The 17804-nt window shown below is 43.1% G+C and overlaps 3 non-coding genes across 3 annotated transcripts; all 3 read left to right on the plus strand.

Annotated features, from left to right (window-relative positions):
* The first annotated feature begins 2304 nt into the window (after window positions 1-2304).
* On the plus strand, window positions 2305-2394 carry TRNAY-GUA (transfer RNA tyrosine (anticodon GUA)). The gene is given in 2 exon segments: window positions 2305-2341; window positions 2359-2394. It is a non-coding gene; the product is annotated as a tRNA-Tyr (tRNA).
* A 2066-nt stretch (window positions 2395-4460) lies between these two features.
* Window positions 4461-4550, plus strand: TRNAY-GUA (transfer RNA tyrosine (anticodon GUA)). Its single transcript is given in 2 exon segments — window positions 4461-4497; window positions 4515-4550. It is a non-coding gene; the product is annotated as a tRNA-Tyr (tRNA).
* A 1972-nt stretch (window positions 4551-6522) lies between these two features.
* TRNAY-GUA (transfer RNA tyrosine (anticodon GUA)) lies at window positions 6523-6612 on the plus strand. Its single transcript is given in 2 exon segments — window positions 6523-6559; window positions 6577-6612. It is a non-coding gene; the product is annotated as a tRNA-Tyr (tRNA).
* Window positions 6613-17804: the final 11192 nt, after the last annotated feature.

Below are 17804 nucleotides of genomic sequence, written 5' to 3' on the forward strand. Positions count from 1 at the left end.
GAACCCACTAATCAATATTAGCATTTAAAATTGAAATGTTATATGCCTTCTGCCGTAATGCTCAATATATGAAGTACGTAGGACTGCTTGTGAAGTACTTTTGTAAAAATTCTAACCTGAACTTAGTGAAGCCTTTACAGTTAATGTTCTATTTTCAAGAAATAAGAGAGCTGCATAAGTTAAATTCAACAAAAGGAAGCATCAGACCAATGGAGAATGTACAACATTGTCCAAAACAACTAACTCCATTTCTTTAATGTCTCACTAGGAGAGAGAGAGACAGAGACAAAAAGACACGGAAAGAAAGAGAATGATTGAAGACAGAAGACAGTCTTAAAGACAAAGTGATCAAATAGATGTGTAAGCTATATTTCAATCCTCATTAGATGAAGAAAACTATTAAGTGCTATTTTGAGAAAATCAGGGAAATTTCAGTATATGCTATGTATTAGATGTTACAAAAGATGAACATAAATTTTGTTAGGTATAAATTTGTGGACATGTAATAATTTTTCCTGTTATTAGGGAATCATATTGAAACATAATGGTGATGTTCCATGATATCTAGATTTACTTTAACATACTTCATATAAAAAGAGATAAAAATTTTAAAAAAGGGATAAATAAAGAATTGGCAAAATCCTGATAATTGTTAAATCTGGATAACAATTATGATTTTATACCACCACTTACATTATATGAAAATTGACAAAATGAAGATAAAAGTGAATTTCTCTCAGGCTTTTGAACATAATCTTGTGTGTTTTGTACTTAGTATTTACGAAAGTCTGATGTGAAAGACGAACTTCTCTTTTTGTAGGTAAAAATATTTTTATTCTATAGAACCAATAAAGACTTATTATTCAATGATTTGTTTCCTGATAATTATCCAGATTGTATAGGTGTTGTTCATTTTATATTCATCCTGCTCATCTACAACTGGGCTATTTCGTTCCGGAGATTGACTCTTGTTAGTTCAGATGACTGTTACTGTCTTTAACTAAGTTTCCTTTGTACTGCCTATTAGAACACCTGTAAGATAAACGTTAGATATTCAGGATTGACCACTTATTTTAACATTTACCTTTTGTATTTTATATCTTGTTTTTCTTAATGTTCTGGGAAAGAGTTTTCTACTTAAAGATTAGTAAATAAGTCATATGTACACATAAATAAAATCATTTTATTAATTTTTCAGCTGTGACACTTTCTGTTCAGGGCGAGTTTTATGTTAAAATAAAATTGAGCACAGAATACAGAAGGTTCTCAGACACATTCTCACTGCTCTGATTCCAACATTTTTCCTTACAATGAAAACTTGCACTGGTATGTACATTTTATTAAAATTGATGAGCCAATCTTAATGCTTTACTAGAAATAAAAATCCATAGAGATGTGAAGATTCACTCTAGAATAACAGTTTTGCTCGCCATTGAAGATTTCTGCAAACATGGTGAGAAAAAACAGTGGCACCAAAACCCCCCGATGGCCCATATAATGAATAACTATAAATACAACGAGGATCACAATAACCTACTTTTTGGTAACTGATTTTTCATTCTACACAACCACTTTTTCTCATACTACATGTTAGATGGAATTCATTTCCTGTTACATGGTACTTGGAAATGGAAGAAAGTTTCAGTTCCTTCTGAGAGAGCAGTGATTGCTCACACTGTTCAGTGGTGGCACAACCACCTGCAGAGCAGGAGACGCCCCTGTTCATTCTGACCAGACAGATAGAAAAAGAAACGGGCAGAAAGAGAGAAGAAAAAGACGGACAGACAGACAAAGGGAGTTTGAGAGAAAAAGCAGACACTTAGACAGGGCACAGAGTCTACACTGAGCTCATGGAGGGAGGGCGGCACTGGGGGCAAAAGGCAGAGACCAAAAGTGTCCAGGAGTATGGGTCGGGGGCCGAAAGTGGCAGGCGGGCAGCTGTGATCACAGACAGGTCAACCAATCCACCTCCAGTAGCAAGCCACTGGCTTGTGGGTTCCTAACAGCTGGCAAATTTGGGCAGTGGGCTGTGGAGGCTCACTTGGCATGGCCTCCAAGAGGAAGATGCTGAGCCTTGAGGCATTGTAGATGAGGCAGGAGATGAGAGCCCGGGGCCAAGGCATCTTGCAAATAGCTGCCCAGGGATGGGATGCCTGACCACTAGCAAGCCCAGGCTTGTGCACAGCTCTCTTCCAACCAAAGGGGCTTCCAACCACCCCAAGGCACGGTCGCCCTGCGGCGGTCCAGTGTCTTGGCCTCCGTCAGTTCCAGAAAAGGTAATGACCCAGGGTTGGCAGTGTGCACCCTTCGATAGCTCAGCTGGTAGAGCGGAGGACTGTAGACGGGACTCGTGTGGACATCCTTAGGTCGCTGGTTCGATTCCGGCTCGAAGGAGGTGCCTCACAGCTTTTGCCCCATCACCAAGAGTGCCAGTGCCCAGCGCCCAGCACGCCCAGCCCCGCCTCTGCCCGGCCTTGGGCCCCTAGCAGCATCGCAGCAGCCTCCCTCTCACAGGCCAAAGCCCGGAAAGCCTTTCTCTCACCCCTACAGAGCCAGGGGGACACACCCGACCCTCCAATCTGCAGTCAGCGCGCGCGCGCGCGCACACACACACAACACACAGAGACGCACATGCACAGGTGCCCTTCAGCGCAAAACGCTCTCCCTCGCTCCCGCCATACCGTGCAGCCCCCAACGCGTCTCGCGCCGTTTCCACTTTTATTCAGCCGGCACTTCCGCTTCTGCTTCCTTGCGCCGGCTCTGCCACCCCCGCTTTGCTCCACGCACGTGGACAGCTCCCTGCCAGACCGGTGGGCCGACGGGAGCTGTCCACCGCAAGCCCCGGAGGCCGACCAGAGTGCATGCCGTCGCACCATCGCACTGGGCACCCAGCACCCTGGGGCAGCCTTCTGGAACACTCTCCCTCTCATTCTCGGTCTCCTGTTCTGCCTCCTCCTGGGATGCTCACTGGCTCTCTTCTCTCTAGCTCAACTTCAAGCTCTCTCTCCGTCTCTCTGTATCTCTCTCTCTCTACTGCTCTTTCTCGATCTCTCTCGAAGGCTCCGTCAATATGTAGACCTACAGAGACAGAAAACCCTCTTCCCCTCCCCACTTCACCTGCTCGTGTCACACAAGTGCCACCCTGAGACATGGCAAGCCGTTGCCCATTGTGCGCCTGCATCGAGGGAGGCTGACGTCCGCAGGAGCACAAGGCGGCAGGGCCCTTGCTGGACCTTGGCAGTCGGGGTGAGCACTTGGGCAGGAAGTTCAACTTTCCTGGCAGTCTGAGGACAGGGCTGCGGCCCTCGCGTACCTCAACTTTCACGTGACTTCACACCTGTTCCTGTCGCCACAGGAGGGTTAGAGTTCCCTCTGAGGGAGCAGTGATTGCTCATGCTCTGCTCAGTGGTGGCACAACCCCCCGCATCGATGCCCCTGCTTCTTCTGACCTGGAGATAGAGAAATAGAAAGCGAAGGAGACAGAGAGAGAGAGAGACAGAGAGAGAGAGAGAGAGAGAGAGAGAGGGAGAGAGAGAGAGAGAGAGAGAAAGAGCTAGAGAGAGACAGAGAGACAGAGACAAAGACAGACAAACAGACAGGCAAGCAGACAGATAAAGGGAGTTGGAGAGCAAAAACGCAGACTTACACAGGACTCAGGGTCGTCTCTGAGCGCATCCGGAGAGCGGCAATGGGGGCAGAAGGCAGGGAGCAGAGGTGTCCAGGGAGTGTGGGTTGGTGTCCAGAAGTGGGAGGTGGGCAGCTGCGATCACAGAGAAGCCCACAGATCCACCTCCTCTGGCAGGCCACTGGCCTGCGGGTTGCGCCCAGCTGGCTCACCTGGGCGCTGGGCTCTGAAGGCTCACTTGGCATGGCCCCAAAGAGAAAGATGCTGAGCCCCGATCAGAGAGCACCCAGGAGGGCTTGGGCTGGGCTGTCACCAAGAAGGAGGGGGCTTCACCTTGGAGACAGAGCCGGGTCTCGGGGGTGGAGGTGGGAGTGGCGGGGGGTGTGGGCGCACAGAAGGAGGCCAGGGAGTGACCCTTGCTCTCTTCCCTCCTGTGGGAAGGAAACTCCAGAAACTGCACGGACAGTTGCAGCTCATCACGGAGAGGACTCCTGGCATCCGTTTCGCCAATGACCCCCTCCTCTCACCCTGTTACCGGCTCTCTGGCCACCGAAGGCTGTCTTTTCTCCTCCTCTCCTGCCACCCCCACCAGCTTAGAGTGAGGCGAAGGGAGGGGAAATGAGGCAGGAGGTGAGAGCCCGGGCTCAGGCATCTTGCAAAGGGCTGCCCTGGGAATGGGATATCCCGCCACTAACAAGCTCAGGCTTGTGCACAGCTCTCTTCCAACCAAAAGGGCTTCCAACCACCCCAAAGGCACAGTGGCCCTGGGGCGGTCCAGTGTCTTGGCCTCCGTCAGTTCCAGAAAAGGTAATGACCCAGGGTTGGCAGTGTGCACCCTTCGATAGCTCAGCTGGTAGAGCGGAGGACTGTAGACGGGACTCGTGTGGACATCCTTAGGTCGCTGGTTCGATTCCGGCTCGAAGGAGGTGCCTCACAGCTTTTGCCCCATCACCAAGAGTGCCAGTGCCCAGCGTCCAGCATACCCAGCCCCGCCTCTGCCTGGCCTTGGGCCCCCAGCAGCATCGCAGCAGCCTCCCTCTCACAGGCCAAAGACTGGAAAGCGTTTTCCTTACACCTAGACACTCGTACACTGACAGACAGAAGTGTCGTGTCTTGACAGTCAGTGTTAGCACTGGGGTGTGCGTTTTCAACTTTTCTGTCATTCTGAGGACTGGGCTGCAGCACCTGGGAAACCTCAGGAAATGGCCCTTTCTCTCTTCCTTCCTGCAGAAAGGAAACTCCCGAGTCTCCATGGACAGCTGCTGCCCATCGTAGAGAGGACTCCTAGCTTACTGGAGATTAAGCCCCTGGCTCCTATCCACCACCCTCCCCTGACCCCTGAGCCCAGAGGGTTCTGATTCCACCTCTTGAGCTGGAGATGGGATTTTCCTCGGCGTCTTCCTCTCTGAGCACACTGCTCTCATTCTCGCTCAGGCAGTCTCAACTTTCCCTACTGTTCCACTGGTAACTGAGATGGGCTGATCCCGAGGCTATGGATTCTCCACAGGTCTGTGACCAGGAGGCTGTGACATTTCGCTCCCACAGGTGACCTTCAGGAAGAACCTTTTGCTCTGCAGCCACAGAGAGTCCCCAGCCTTGAAGGTCACCATCTGAGTAGACTAGCAGACAGGGACCAAAGACAGAACCTTAGGCGTTCCTGGGAAATGCCCCTTGATGGCCGTGGAGGTGCCGAATCTTTGGGACCGCAGCTTTGGTGCTTTGGGGGAATAGCGGCAGGAGGTGGGGGACAGTGGCTGTGGGCTCTGGTGACCGGCACACCTGAGGGTGAGTCCCAGCACTGCCGACTCTTCCAGTTTGTGGCATCACAGAGAGTAGCAGGGGGCCTCCTGGGCAGTGGCCCTCATCTTCGTGGGTGTAGACATGCACGTCTCCCAGGCAGAGGGTTGTGACACACCCATTCCATGGAATGCCACTTAGATGTGACTTGCCATGCCTCTCTGGGGTTTTCGATGGCTGAGTGAGCAGTCTGGGGATGGCTGGCAAACACCAGGTGGGATCTGAAAGGTTCGTAGAATACCTGGAGCCAGCACAAGAGGTCCAGTCCGGACACCAGTATTCTCTGCCGCTTTCCCTTTGGCTCTGGTCCTCTCCAGGAAGCCCACGGAACCTAGAGCTACTCCAGGGAGCAGCCGCCTCTGCCTAAGGAATCCAGGTCACTGGGCAGAGGAGAGGAGCCGAAGCCGTAGATTGGCCGCGATGGCTGGGTCTGTATGGGCGTGGCCTCCCCCCCAGCCCGATATCCTTCCTGCATCGCTTCCCAGTAAGCCTCACTGCGTGGAAAAGTGAGCCTAGGTCGTGGTGGGCAGCAGGGCCGGGTAGGGGTTGGGGGCAAGTCAGAAACCTGGGCGCCAGGACCGGAGCCAGAGGGAGGCGGCGCGGATTTGGTGGGGGGCGGGGCGCACCAGGACAGAATGCAGGTGGACGCTGCGCTTGGAGGCACTCCTTAAGGGACCTCTACCGGACCGTGCGCCTGCTGTTCGCAGCCGCTCACCCGGTGCCTGTTCCGGTGGGTTCCTCCTGTTTTCCTTTCCTCAGCAAGCCCTCCTCTAGCGGTCACACGCATCAGTTTCGCCAACGCCCCTCTCCCCTCACTCCGTAACTGGCTCTCCGGCCACCCCTGGCTGTCCTCCCCACCTGGAGAGAGGGGGGCAGGGAGGGGAAATGAGGCAGGAGGTGAGAGTCCGGGCTCAGGCATCTTGCAAAAGGCCGCCTTGGGATGGGATGCCTGGCCACTAGCAAGCCCAGGCTTGTGCGCGGCTCTCTTCCAACCAAAGGGACTTCCAACCACCCCAAGGCACGGTGGCCCTGGGGCGGTCCAGTGTCTTGGCCTCCGTCAGTTCCAGAAAAGGTAATGACCCAGGGTTGGCAGTGTGCACCCTTCGATAGCTCAGCTGGTAGAGCGGAGGACTGTAGACGGGACTCGTGTGGACATCCTTAGGTCGCTGGTTCGATTCCGGCTCGAAGGAGGTGCCTCACAGCTTTTGCCCCATCACCAAGAGTGCCAGTGCCCAGCGCCCAGCACACCCAGCCCCACCTCTGCCTAGCCTTGGGCCCCTAGCAGCATCGCAGCAGCCTCCCTCTCACATGCCAAAGCGCAGAAAGCCTTTCCCTCACCCCTACAGAGCCAGGAGGACGGGCGTGCCTGCTGTCGCCAGGGATCACACCCGCGCCTTCTGCGCGGAGTCCACACACACACACACCCGTGCCCTTCAGCGCAAAACAGTCTTGGTTGCTCTTGCCTTATTGCGCAGCCACCTCGACATCCTGCCCCCTTTCCACTTTTATTCACCCAGAGCTCCCGCTCCTGCTCCCGCTCCGGAGCGCCAGTTCTGGCACCACCGCTTTGCTCCACGTGGACAGTTTCTTGCCAGACAGGTGGGCGGTGGGGAGCTGTCCAAGGCAAACTCTGCAGGCCAATCAGCATACAGGCCATCACATGGGCAGGGGGAATCCGCTCATCCTGCAACACTTTCTCCTCTGTCATTCTCTGTGTCTCTCTGCACCCTACTCTCTGCATCTTTTTCTTTTTTTGTCTGTGTGTATTTTCATTTTTCTGATTCTGATGCTGTATAAATATTTTAAGCTAGAGTGAAAGAAAAACGATCGTTTCTGCCTACTTAGCATAGTATATGTACAGAATTACCTTTGGGACACTCTAAGTATTTGCCAATTCTGTATTGGACTTTATCTGAATTTTTACGATAAAAATACCACCATTTATCGGTGTATAGAGAGGGACAATTATAACTCTCAGTGGCCTGCTTAGGTGGCCTGTTAGTGTGGTGTCTGGGTGTTGCTCCTTGGAGCCTCAGGTTTTGTTCATCTTTTACTTGTATTTGTTGCCCCTGGAGGCTTTGGCTCTTATTGTAAAAGCATGATCTTTCCAACCTTGCTCACGGCACAGACAGGTGGTCTACCTGAGGGTTCTACCTGAGGGTTCTACAGCTCCGCTGCTACAAAGAGACCCCAGCTTTGAATGTCACCGTATGCAGAAATTATAGTGGGATCGATGATGGATTCTTAGGCCTTTCCTGCACATCCTAGAATTCTACCCCTTCATGCACTGGGCTAATGCTTCCGCCATTATATTTAGGTGTTTTTCCCTATTTACTAAGAAATGTGCCCTTAGAATTGTTAACAGAGGCAGGTATCCATCAAAACGGGGCCTAGTCAGTCCTGCATCCTTTTCTTATCTCATGAACCCAGGTCGTGTTTGCTCACAAAAGCTACCGCTCCTTAGGGTTGGCATTCAGGTATGTTCTGTCCACAAACCACTCAACAAGCACCTAATCTTCCCCATGTCTTGTGCTTGTGCCAGGGATATAAAGATTAAAATACAGTTCTTGCCCTTCAATATTTCCTTATCTGTAGGGGACACAGAGATTGGAAGGAGACAGTTACAATACAACGTGCTGGAAACTGCAATAGAAGTAAATAGAACATTCCATGCAAATCTAAAGCTAAAATCAATCTTGAGAAGTTCTAATTCAGGCTGGGGTGGCAGGCAGAGTAGAAAATATGGGAGGTCTCCTGACAACCATGCCCTGGAGTCAGCTGAGTTTTAGATCAGGAGCAGTGGTACATCTGTGATCAGAGAGTGGAGTGGACACAGAACAATTTTAAAATATAAAAAGAAACTTGGGGCTGGCCCGGTGGCACAAGCACTTGGGTGCATGTGTTCCTCTGCGTAGGCCCGGGGTTCGCTGGTTCAGATCCCAGGCGCGCACCGACGGACCGCTTGGCAAGCCAAGCTGTGGCGGCGTCCCATATAAAGTGGAGGAAGATGGGCATGGATGTTAGCCCAGGGCCAGTCTTCCTCAGCAAAAAAAAAGAGGAGAATTGGCAGATGTTAGCACAGGGCTGATCTCCTCAAAAAAAAAAAAAAGAAAAAAGAAACTTGAAGACTGTTGATTTAGTGTGTAACTATATATGGTATCACTAGAGCATACATACAAGTCCAGGACTAGCGGGAAAGGAAGATACAAATAATTGTGCATGGAATTTTATCCTATCTCATCATCTCCCTGGGGTTCCAATTGCTGCTCACCCCAGAAGCAAGGGGAAGATTTCTCAACATCTCTTGTGAGTCCTCATAGAGAAGACACCACGCTTTATCACTTGATATGTATATTATTCTACCAGCGTGACCAGCAGAAGAAAAGTCGATAATGTCTGTGTACTTCTACATTCACCTCTGTTCATTTCCACTCCCTCTGTCCTTTTCTCTGCACATAGTTTTTGCAGCTACCTGGCTTGGATCAGCTGACAGATGAAGGCAGAAACATTGCTGATGCCAAGAGAGGAAAATCTTATGTTGGATGAAGGGTTTGCCTACTTTTCAGATTTGGCAGGAAGGGGGAATTGGGCAATTTCCATTCAAGATCTTTTAAAATTGTCTTCTCTCTTTCTCAAACCTCATCATCTCATCTCTTCATCATCTTAGACTTTCTCGGCAATTATTGCCTTGAGCTGGGTTCCTGATGCCTGGATCAATATAATCCTCTGTGGAGGCCATCCCCAGTGGTAATAAATGCTTATAAATAGGTTATAAATGAAAATGCTTACTTTCAATGGTGGGATTGATTAGAAACCAAATCAATCACTCTCTTCCATCTCTGTACTCATGTTAATACCGGCAATCAAGAAGGATGTGGTCCAAGACTGGTAAAATAACTGTTTGCACATAAAATACATAAGCAAGAAACCTAAGACCTGGCCTCAAATGAAGCGTTTTTCAATCAGTAGTGGATAAAGGGAGTGTGGATAAATTTCACAGTCTTTTCAAGATGGAAGATAATAAGTGTAATCCTTTCAGGTCCACCTTTTGCCTCCCAGTCCCATATTGTACACAGACTGAAATATCATGGGGCATTTTATGGCAAATTCTCCTTGTTTAAATATCAGAGCCTGCTCAAGCCAAAATCATCGAACACTTTGCAGATAAATAAAACTCTCTAAAAGAGGGGAGGGTGGAGTCCTAGAGGCTGGTAGCCACAAGAAATAACATGGTGACTCAGCCTCTTCAGGATCAGAAGGCACTCCTTTCTTTTTTACAAGGCAGAAGAACAGCGTCTGAGAAGCCATGCCTGGGATGAAAGCCTGAAAACAAGCAATTTCTCACTAGGCACTGCTCCTTGTTTCCCGCTGTGCTTTTCCCATTGTTGCAGCCTTGTTGTCTCTCACCATATGTCAGATAATAGGGCAGGAATCGGAGTCACAGAAAGGGCAGGTGAGTTCCTACCTCTATGTCCTGTGGCATGACCCACCCTTGATGGGAGCTCTGCACTGTCCCAGAAGATAGGAAGTGCTACTCTTTATACAGGTGGACTTTTTCTTCCTCTCACCTTTATATTTTACTGAAAATACTGGAGGCCCATAAGGAGTCACCTTTGAAGTAACCAGTGTAATCAATTCCATTACCACCACTTCCACCTCCACCCAAACTCTCTGACTCAGTCAAAATGTGCCGTGTTTCCTGGGTTTACAAACACCAGGTGATAACAATGTGCTTACTCTGCTTTGGTCCCTCTGCCTCCTCACCTATCAAATTCCTTCTCATTCTCTCCTACTCACTTCAGGATCGTCTTTTACCAGAATCTTTTGGTTTGGTTTGGTTGTCCTCCTCTTTGTCTCTTTGGTACTCCTCGATTATTTTCAGCTTTCCACCTATTACACTATACTGATATTATACTTCAACATCCTCTTTAGGAGTGAGCTCCTTGAAGTCTGGAGCAATGCCGTATTCATTTTGGTATCATCAGCCCCTTGCGTAGTGCCGTGCACAGAATAGACATCCAGCACATGTTAAATTATTTACTGACATAAGGCATGTCAACATCAGTTCAAGAAAGATGAGGCTCTGACTGAATCATTACATCCTGGAGTAATGACTAGAGACCTGCTTTATTGGAAAACAAAAAAGGCCCACAACGATTTCTAAGATAACAACCAGAGGTGACATATTCCAAGAGCTCAGGGCTTTCTATGGTGAAAAGCAAATGAGGAAGTTTCTGGGAATTATGTAGTAAGATATGCAAATTAACCCTACTACTGAGGAAATCTGGAAGTTGAAAAAATATATGAAAACATCTGCTTGATGACATTTGAGAGATAAATGTGAGAAGAGTTACTCAGCCAAAATATAGGAGAAGTAAAAAACCATGGTGATAATAACTAGAATATCCCCACATATAAGGAAATAACTAAGTTTATGAAGCCAGCATGATATTTTTTTTCCTGAGGAAGATTCACCTTGAGCTAACATCTGGGCCAGTCTTCCTCTATTTTGTATATGGGTTGCTGCCACAGCATGGCTGATGAGTGGTATAGGTCTGCGCCCAGGATCCAAACCCAGACTGCCAATGCAGAGCACGCCAAACTTAACCACTACACCACGGGGCCCGCCCCTGAAGACAGTATGAATTTTATATTAAGCAGACAAGGACATTAAGAGAAAGAATTATTTTGGCCAATCTCATTCGTGAACATGGATATAAAAATTCTAAACAAAAAATGAGCAAGACGAATAGAGCTGTATACAAAAATTATAGCATATCTGACAAAATTTGTAGCTATTGAATAAAGGTAGGATTGATTTAACATTAGAAAAATCAATGTAATTCACCACACTAATGGATCAAAGGAGAAAAACAATAAGACTATTTTAATAGATGCGGGAAATTCATTTAATAAAATTCAATATCTTTCATGACAAAAATTATTAGTAAACTAGGAATAGAAGGTAATATTCTTAGTTTGATGAAGTGTATCTACAAAAAATGATCTCATTATATGTCATATCAAACAACATATTTACTGGTGAAATGGTGATAGATTTCCGTTTGAGACTGAAACAAAATTAGGACGGCCACTGTCTCCTATTCAACGTTATACTGAAGGTTTTCATTAGAAGAAATGAAAATGAAGGATTGTGTAAAAAGAAAATTTAAAGCATCTACAAAGTAAGAATGCTGTTGACACCATTTGTAGGATTTAAGATACAATGACTGATAATAAATGAACTCCTAGGTGTTTGTCCTTCTCGGTGGGTGGGATAGCTTTTGATAATAAGGGTGGTGGGCTCAAGCACCTTCTCTTTTCCCTTGTCTCTATGGTGAGTCTATGATGCTCACCAATGCCATGGCCCCCCATGCCTCCCTTGCAGTTAGGCTGATCAGGTGATCAGTCTTAGCCAGAGATGTGTGAGCACAAGTGGTATAATTGTCCACATGTGCCTGTCCCTCACTCTCCTCCTTATCATTGGTGACCACGCAGGGCTCACGTTGAAGAGCCTGGATCTCCAAGCCATTGCTGCAGCCCACAAGACTGTGATATGAGTGAAAAATAAACCTTCACTGTGTAAAGCCAAAAAAATATATCTACAGATATATTACTGGAAAGAAAAAGTGATTTAAAAAATTTTGCAGTATCAATGGTCAATATGCAAAGATTACTTATATTTCTATATGTCATCATCAGTTAGAATGTTAAATTTTGGAAAAGTTACCTTTATAATAGCATCAGACAATGAAATGAAATACCTAGAAACACATCTTTTAAAATGTGCAAAATCTCAAGGCACAAAATACAAAATATTATTGGAGAATTAAAGAAAATCTACATAAATGGAAAGACAGTCTATGTTTTGGACTGGAAAACTCAATATTGTAAAAATGTCAAATCTCCCCAAAATAATCCATAATCTTAAAAATCCAATCAAAATTCCACAATTGGGCAGGGCAACTTGACAGGACAATTCTAAAGTATACATGGACATGCAAAGTAAAAAACTAGTTAATAGACTCTTAGAAAGGACAAATAGGGAGGACTTTCTGTACCAGATATCAAGAATTGTTATAAAGACACAACCATTTAGTTAGAGTGGTAGTGATACAGGATAGGCAAATACACCAATGGAACAGTACAGCATTTAGAAATAGACCCATACTTGGCCATAGGTTTATGATAAAGATTATGTCGCAGTGCAGTAGGGGAGAGAATTGTGTTTTCAATAAATGGTGATGAATCATTTAGCTAATACAATGGGGGAAAATGAATCTTGATGCAAAGCACATATCACGTACGAAAATGATGAATTATAAATCTAATTGTGAAATGTAAAACAGTAAAGCTTCTTTAAAAAAAATGAGAGAATACCTTGATGACTTTGAGTTAGGCAAATATTTCTTAAACAAAATACAAAAAACAAATATAGAGACATAAAACTGATAAATGGGGCTACATTAAAATTAAGATCTTCTCATTTAAAAAATTTCATTAAGTGACAAGGGAGAATGTGTTTGTACGTCCAACAAAAGATTCACATCCCAAATATATAAAGAATGCCTACAAATTAATAAGAAAAACAATTAACAAGCATCCCAAATGGTTTTTCTTTCATCAGTTTTTAAAGCGATGTCATTCCTGCTACTTAAATCATTCTTTGAGGAAATACGAAAATGAGTTCTCCTAAAACTTAGCAAATAATATGTCTAAGTTCCAAAGGTCTTAAATAAAAAAATTTAAAAGACTTAAAAAATCCTAGAGTCTTTATATGAAATATTTAGCTTCTTCAGGAAAATAACTTTTAATATCCAAAGAAAAGGATACTAAAATCAATTATTATTATTATTTTTTATTGTGAAATTTTTGTTGTACATTATTGGTGGTCAGTCACCATACAAATGCATTCTTCTACCCCTTTCAATCATTTTTAAACATAGATGAATGCTCATGCAAAGGAATGTGCTTGTCTTTATCACCTTCTACCTAAGAGAAACACAAACTATTTCACTATCTTTAACAAACTTTCAAACTACTGCTCTCTAAAAACTTGAAATTACTTGAATCACATTTCTCAACTATCCTGTGGTCAAAAGTGTTAGATTTCACACATTAAAGAACTACCTTATAGCTTTCAATGGCTTGAAAAGCCAATAACACATAAGTACTACTCCTTCTAGATAGTCAAAAGTCAGAAGGAATTGCATGGTTTGCAGGATATTTGAAGTTCTGTGAGGTCATTGAAATCCCACACATAATTCAAGCATGATATTATAAAGACAGGCAATTAAAAAGTACCACTTTTAAAATCCAACACATGATAATGGTCTGGAAATTTAGTTATTTCTCCACATTTCAGTTACATTGTTAGATATTGGAAGCTTAAGAAGCTTTTTAAAAAAATTTTAATTGACTTTACTTTTTATAGCAGTTTTAGGTTTATAGAAAAATTGTGCAGAAAATATAGCTACCATATCCCCCCAGTTTCCCCTATTATTAACATATGGCATTAGTGTGACATATTTGCTACAATTGATGAACCAATATTGACACATTATTATATAACTAAAGTCTATAGTTTACATTAGGGATCACTCTGTGTTGTACAGTATTATGGACTCGACAAATGCATAATTTCATGTATCTACCATTACAACAACATATAGAATAGTTTTACCACCCTGAAAATGCCCTGTGCTCCACTTAGTCATCACTCCCTCCCCTGAACCTCTGGCAACCACTGATCTTTTTACTTTCCCAATAGTTTTGCCTTTTCCAGAATGTCATATAGTTGGAATCAGACAGTATGTATCCTGTTCAGACTAGCTTCCTTCACTTAACAATATGCATTTAAGTTTCCTTCATGTCTTTTCTTGGCTTGATGGCTCATTTCTTTTTAGCACTAAATAATATTCCATTGTCTGTATGTACCAGTTTATTTACCCACTCACCTACTGAAGGATATCTGGTTGATTCCAAGGTTTGGCAGTTATGAATAAAGCTGCTATAAACATTCATATGCAGATTTTTGTATAGACATAAGTTTTCAACTCGTTTGGGTAAATACCTAGGAGCATGATCACTAGATCACATGGAAAGTCTATGTTTAGCTTTGTAAAATACTGACTGACTGTCTTCCAAAGTGGCGGTACCTTTTCGCATTCCCACCAGCAATAAATGAGAGTTCATGTTGCTCCACATCCTTGTCAGCATTTGGTGTTGTCAGTGTTTTGGATTTTAGCCATTCTAATGAGTGTGTAGTGGTATCTCGTTGTTTTCATTTACAATTCCCTAATGATATATGAGGTTGAGTGTCTTTTCATACGCTTGTTTGCCATCTGTATGGTTTCTCTGCTGAGGTGTCTATTCAGATCTGTCACCCAATTTTTTTTAACTGGGTTGCTTGTTATTTTATTGTTGAGTTTTAAGAGTTCTTTTCATATTTTGGATACGAGTTCTGTATCACAGACATGTTTTGCAGATATTTTCTCCCAGTCTATGGCTTGTCTTTTCATCCTTTTAACAGTGTCTTTCACAGAGCAGAAGCTTGTAATTTGAATGAAGTCCAACTTATCAATATTTTCTTTCATGGATTATGCTTTCAGTGTTATACCCAAAAAGTCCTTGCCAAATGAAAGGTCATCTAGATTTTCTCTTATGTTATCTTCTAGAAATTTTATAGTTTTGTGTTTTACATTTAGGTCTATGATCCATTTTGAGATAATTTTTGTGAAAGGTGTAAGGTCTGTGTCTAAATTCTTTTTTTTTTTTTTTGTATGTGGATGTGCAGTTTTTTCAGCACCGTTCGTTGAAAGGACTATCCTTTCTCTATTGAATTGCCCTCGCTACTTCTTCAAAGATAAATTCACTGTATTTATGGGGGTCTATTTCTGGGTTTTCTATTCTGTTCCATTGATCTGTTTGTCTATTCTTTTGCCAATACCATACTGTGTTGATCACTATAACTTTATAGTAAGTCTTGAAGTTGGGTGGTGTCAGTTCTCCAACTTTGTTCTTCAGTATTGTGTGACTTGTGGGTCTTTATTACGGATCTTTTGCCTTTCCATATAAACCCTAGTTTGTTGATATCACAAAATAATTTGCTGGCATTTTGATTGGGATTGTGTTGATTCTATAGATTAAGTCAGGAAGAACTGACATCTTAACAATATTGGGTCTTCCTATCCATGTACGTGGAATATCTCTTCATTTATTTAGTTTTTTGATTTATTTCATCAGCATTTTATAGTCTTCCTCACATAGATCTTATATATATTTTATTGGAATTATATCCAAAAGATTTCTTGGGGGGGTGTTAATATAAATGGTACTGTGTTTTAAATTTCAAATTCCAATTGTTCCTATATACTAGCTGGTATATAAGAACACAACTGACTTTTGTTTATTAAACTTGTATTCTGCAACCTTGCTGTAATTGCTCATTAGTTTACAGGAGGTTTTTTTTTGTCCATTCTTTGGAAATTTCTACATAAACCATATATTATCTGTGAACAAAGGCAGTTTTATTTCTTCCTTCTCTATCTGTATACCTTTATTATCTTGTCTGATTGCATTAACTAGGACTTCCAGTATGATGTTGAATAGGAGTGGTGAGAGGAGGCATCATTGTTTTGTTCCTGATCATAGGGGGAAAGCATCTAGTTTCTCACAATTAAGTATGATGTTAGCTGTAGGTTTTTTGTAGATGTTCTTTATCAAGTTGAGGACGTTCCCCTCTATTCCTAGTTTACAGAGAGTTTTTATCATGAATTCATGTTGGATATGTCAAGTGCTTTTTCTGCATCAATTGATATGATTACATGATTCTTCTTTAGCCCGTTGATGTAATGGATTATATCAATTGATTTTTGAACATTTAAGCAGCCTTACATACCTATAATAAACCTCGGTCATGATGTGTAATTTTTGTTACACATTGTGGGATTTGATTTGCTAATATATATTGAAAGATTTGTGTTCATAAGAGATATTGGTCTGTAATTTTCTTTCTTGTAATGGCTTTGTCTGGTTTTGATAGTAATATTGGCCTCATAGAATGAGTTAGGAAGTGTTCCTTCTGCTTCTATTTTCTGTAAGAGATTGTAGAGAATTGGTTATAATTTTTTTTTCTTAAATGTTTGGTAGAACTCACCAGTGAAACCATCCAGGCCTGGTGCTTTCTTTTTTGGAAGGTTATAAATTTTTGATTCAATTTCTTTAATATATAAAGGCCTACTCACATGACCTACCTTTCTTTGTGTGAGTTTTGTTAAAATGTGTCTTTCAAGGAATTGGCCCATTTTACCTAAGTTATCAAATTTATGGGCATAGTGCTGTTCATAATATTCCTTGATTATCTTTTTAATGTTCATGAGATTAGTAGTAATACTTCTCTTTCATTTCTGATGTTAGTAATTTGTGTCTTTTCTATTTTTATCTTGGTTAGCCCATGTGGAGGTTTATAAATGTTATTGATCTTTTCAAAGAATCAGCCTTTGCTTTAACTGATTTTCTCTACCAGTTTCCTCTTTTCAATTTCATTGATATCTGCTCTAATTTTTATTATTTCTTGTCTTCTGCTTATTTGGATCTAATTTGCTCTTCTTTCTCTAGTTTCCTAAGGTGAAAGCTTAGATTATTGACATTAGATCTTTCTTCTTTTCTAATGTATGTATTCAATGTTATAAATTTCCCTCTAGTTGCTGCTTTCGCTGCATCCAACAAATTCTGATAAGCTGTATTTTCATTTTAATTTAGTGAAAAATATTTTAAAATTTCCTTTCAGGTTTCTTTTTTGACCCCTGAGTTACTTAGAAATGTGATGTTTAATCTCCAAATATTTTGGGATTTTCCAACTACCTTTCTGTTATTGTTTTCTGGTTTAATTTCATTGTGGTCTGAGAGCATAATTTGTATAGTTTCTGTTCTTTTAAAGTTGTTAACATGTGTTTTATGGTCCAGAATGAAGTCTATTTTGGTGAATATTCCAAGTGAGCTTGAGAATAACGTGTATTCTGCTGTTGTTGTATGAAGTAATCTATAAATGTCCATATTGATCCAGTTGGTTGATGGCGTTGTTGAGTTCATCTACATCTTTACTGATTTGCTGCCTGCTAGATCTGTCAGTTACTGATAGAAGTCTGTTGAAGTCTCCAACTATCGTAGTGGATTTGTCCACTTCTCTTTGCAGTTCTGTCAGTTTTTGCCACGTGTATTTTGACACACTGTTGTTAGGTACATCCACATAAAGGATTGCTATCTCTTCTTGGAAAATTGACTTCTTTATCATTATCTAATGCCCCCTTTATCTGTGATAATTTTCTGTACTCTGAAGTTTGTTTTGTCTGAAATTAACATAGCTACTCCATCTTTCTTC

Source organism: Diceros bicornis, chromosome 5, assembly GCF_020826845.1.
Source record: "Diceros bicornis minor isolate mBicDic1 chromosome 5, mDicBic1.mat.cur, whole genome shotgun sequence".
Taxonomy (NCBI): Eukaryota; Metazoa; Chordata; class Mammalia; order Perissodactyla; family Rhinocerotidae; genus Diceros; species Diceros bicornis.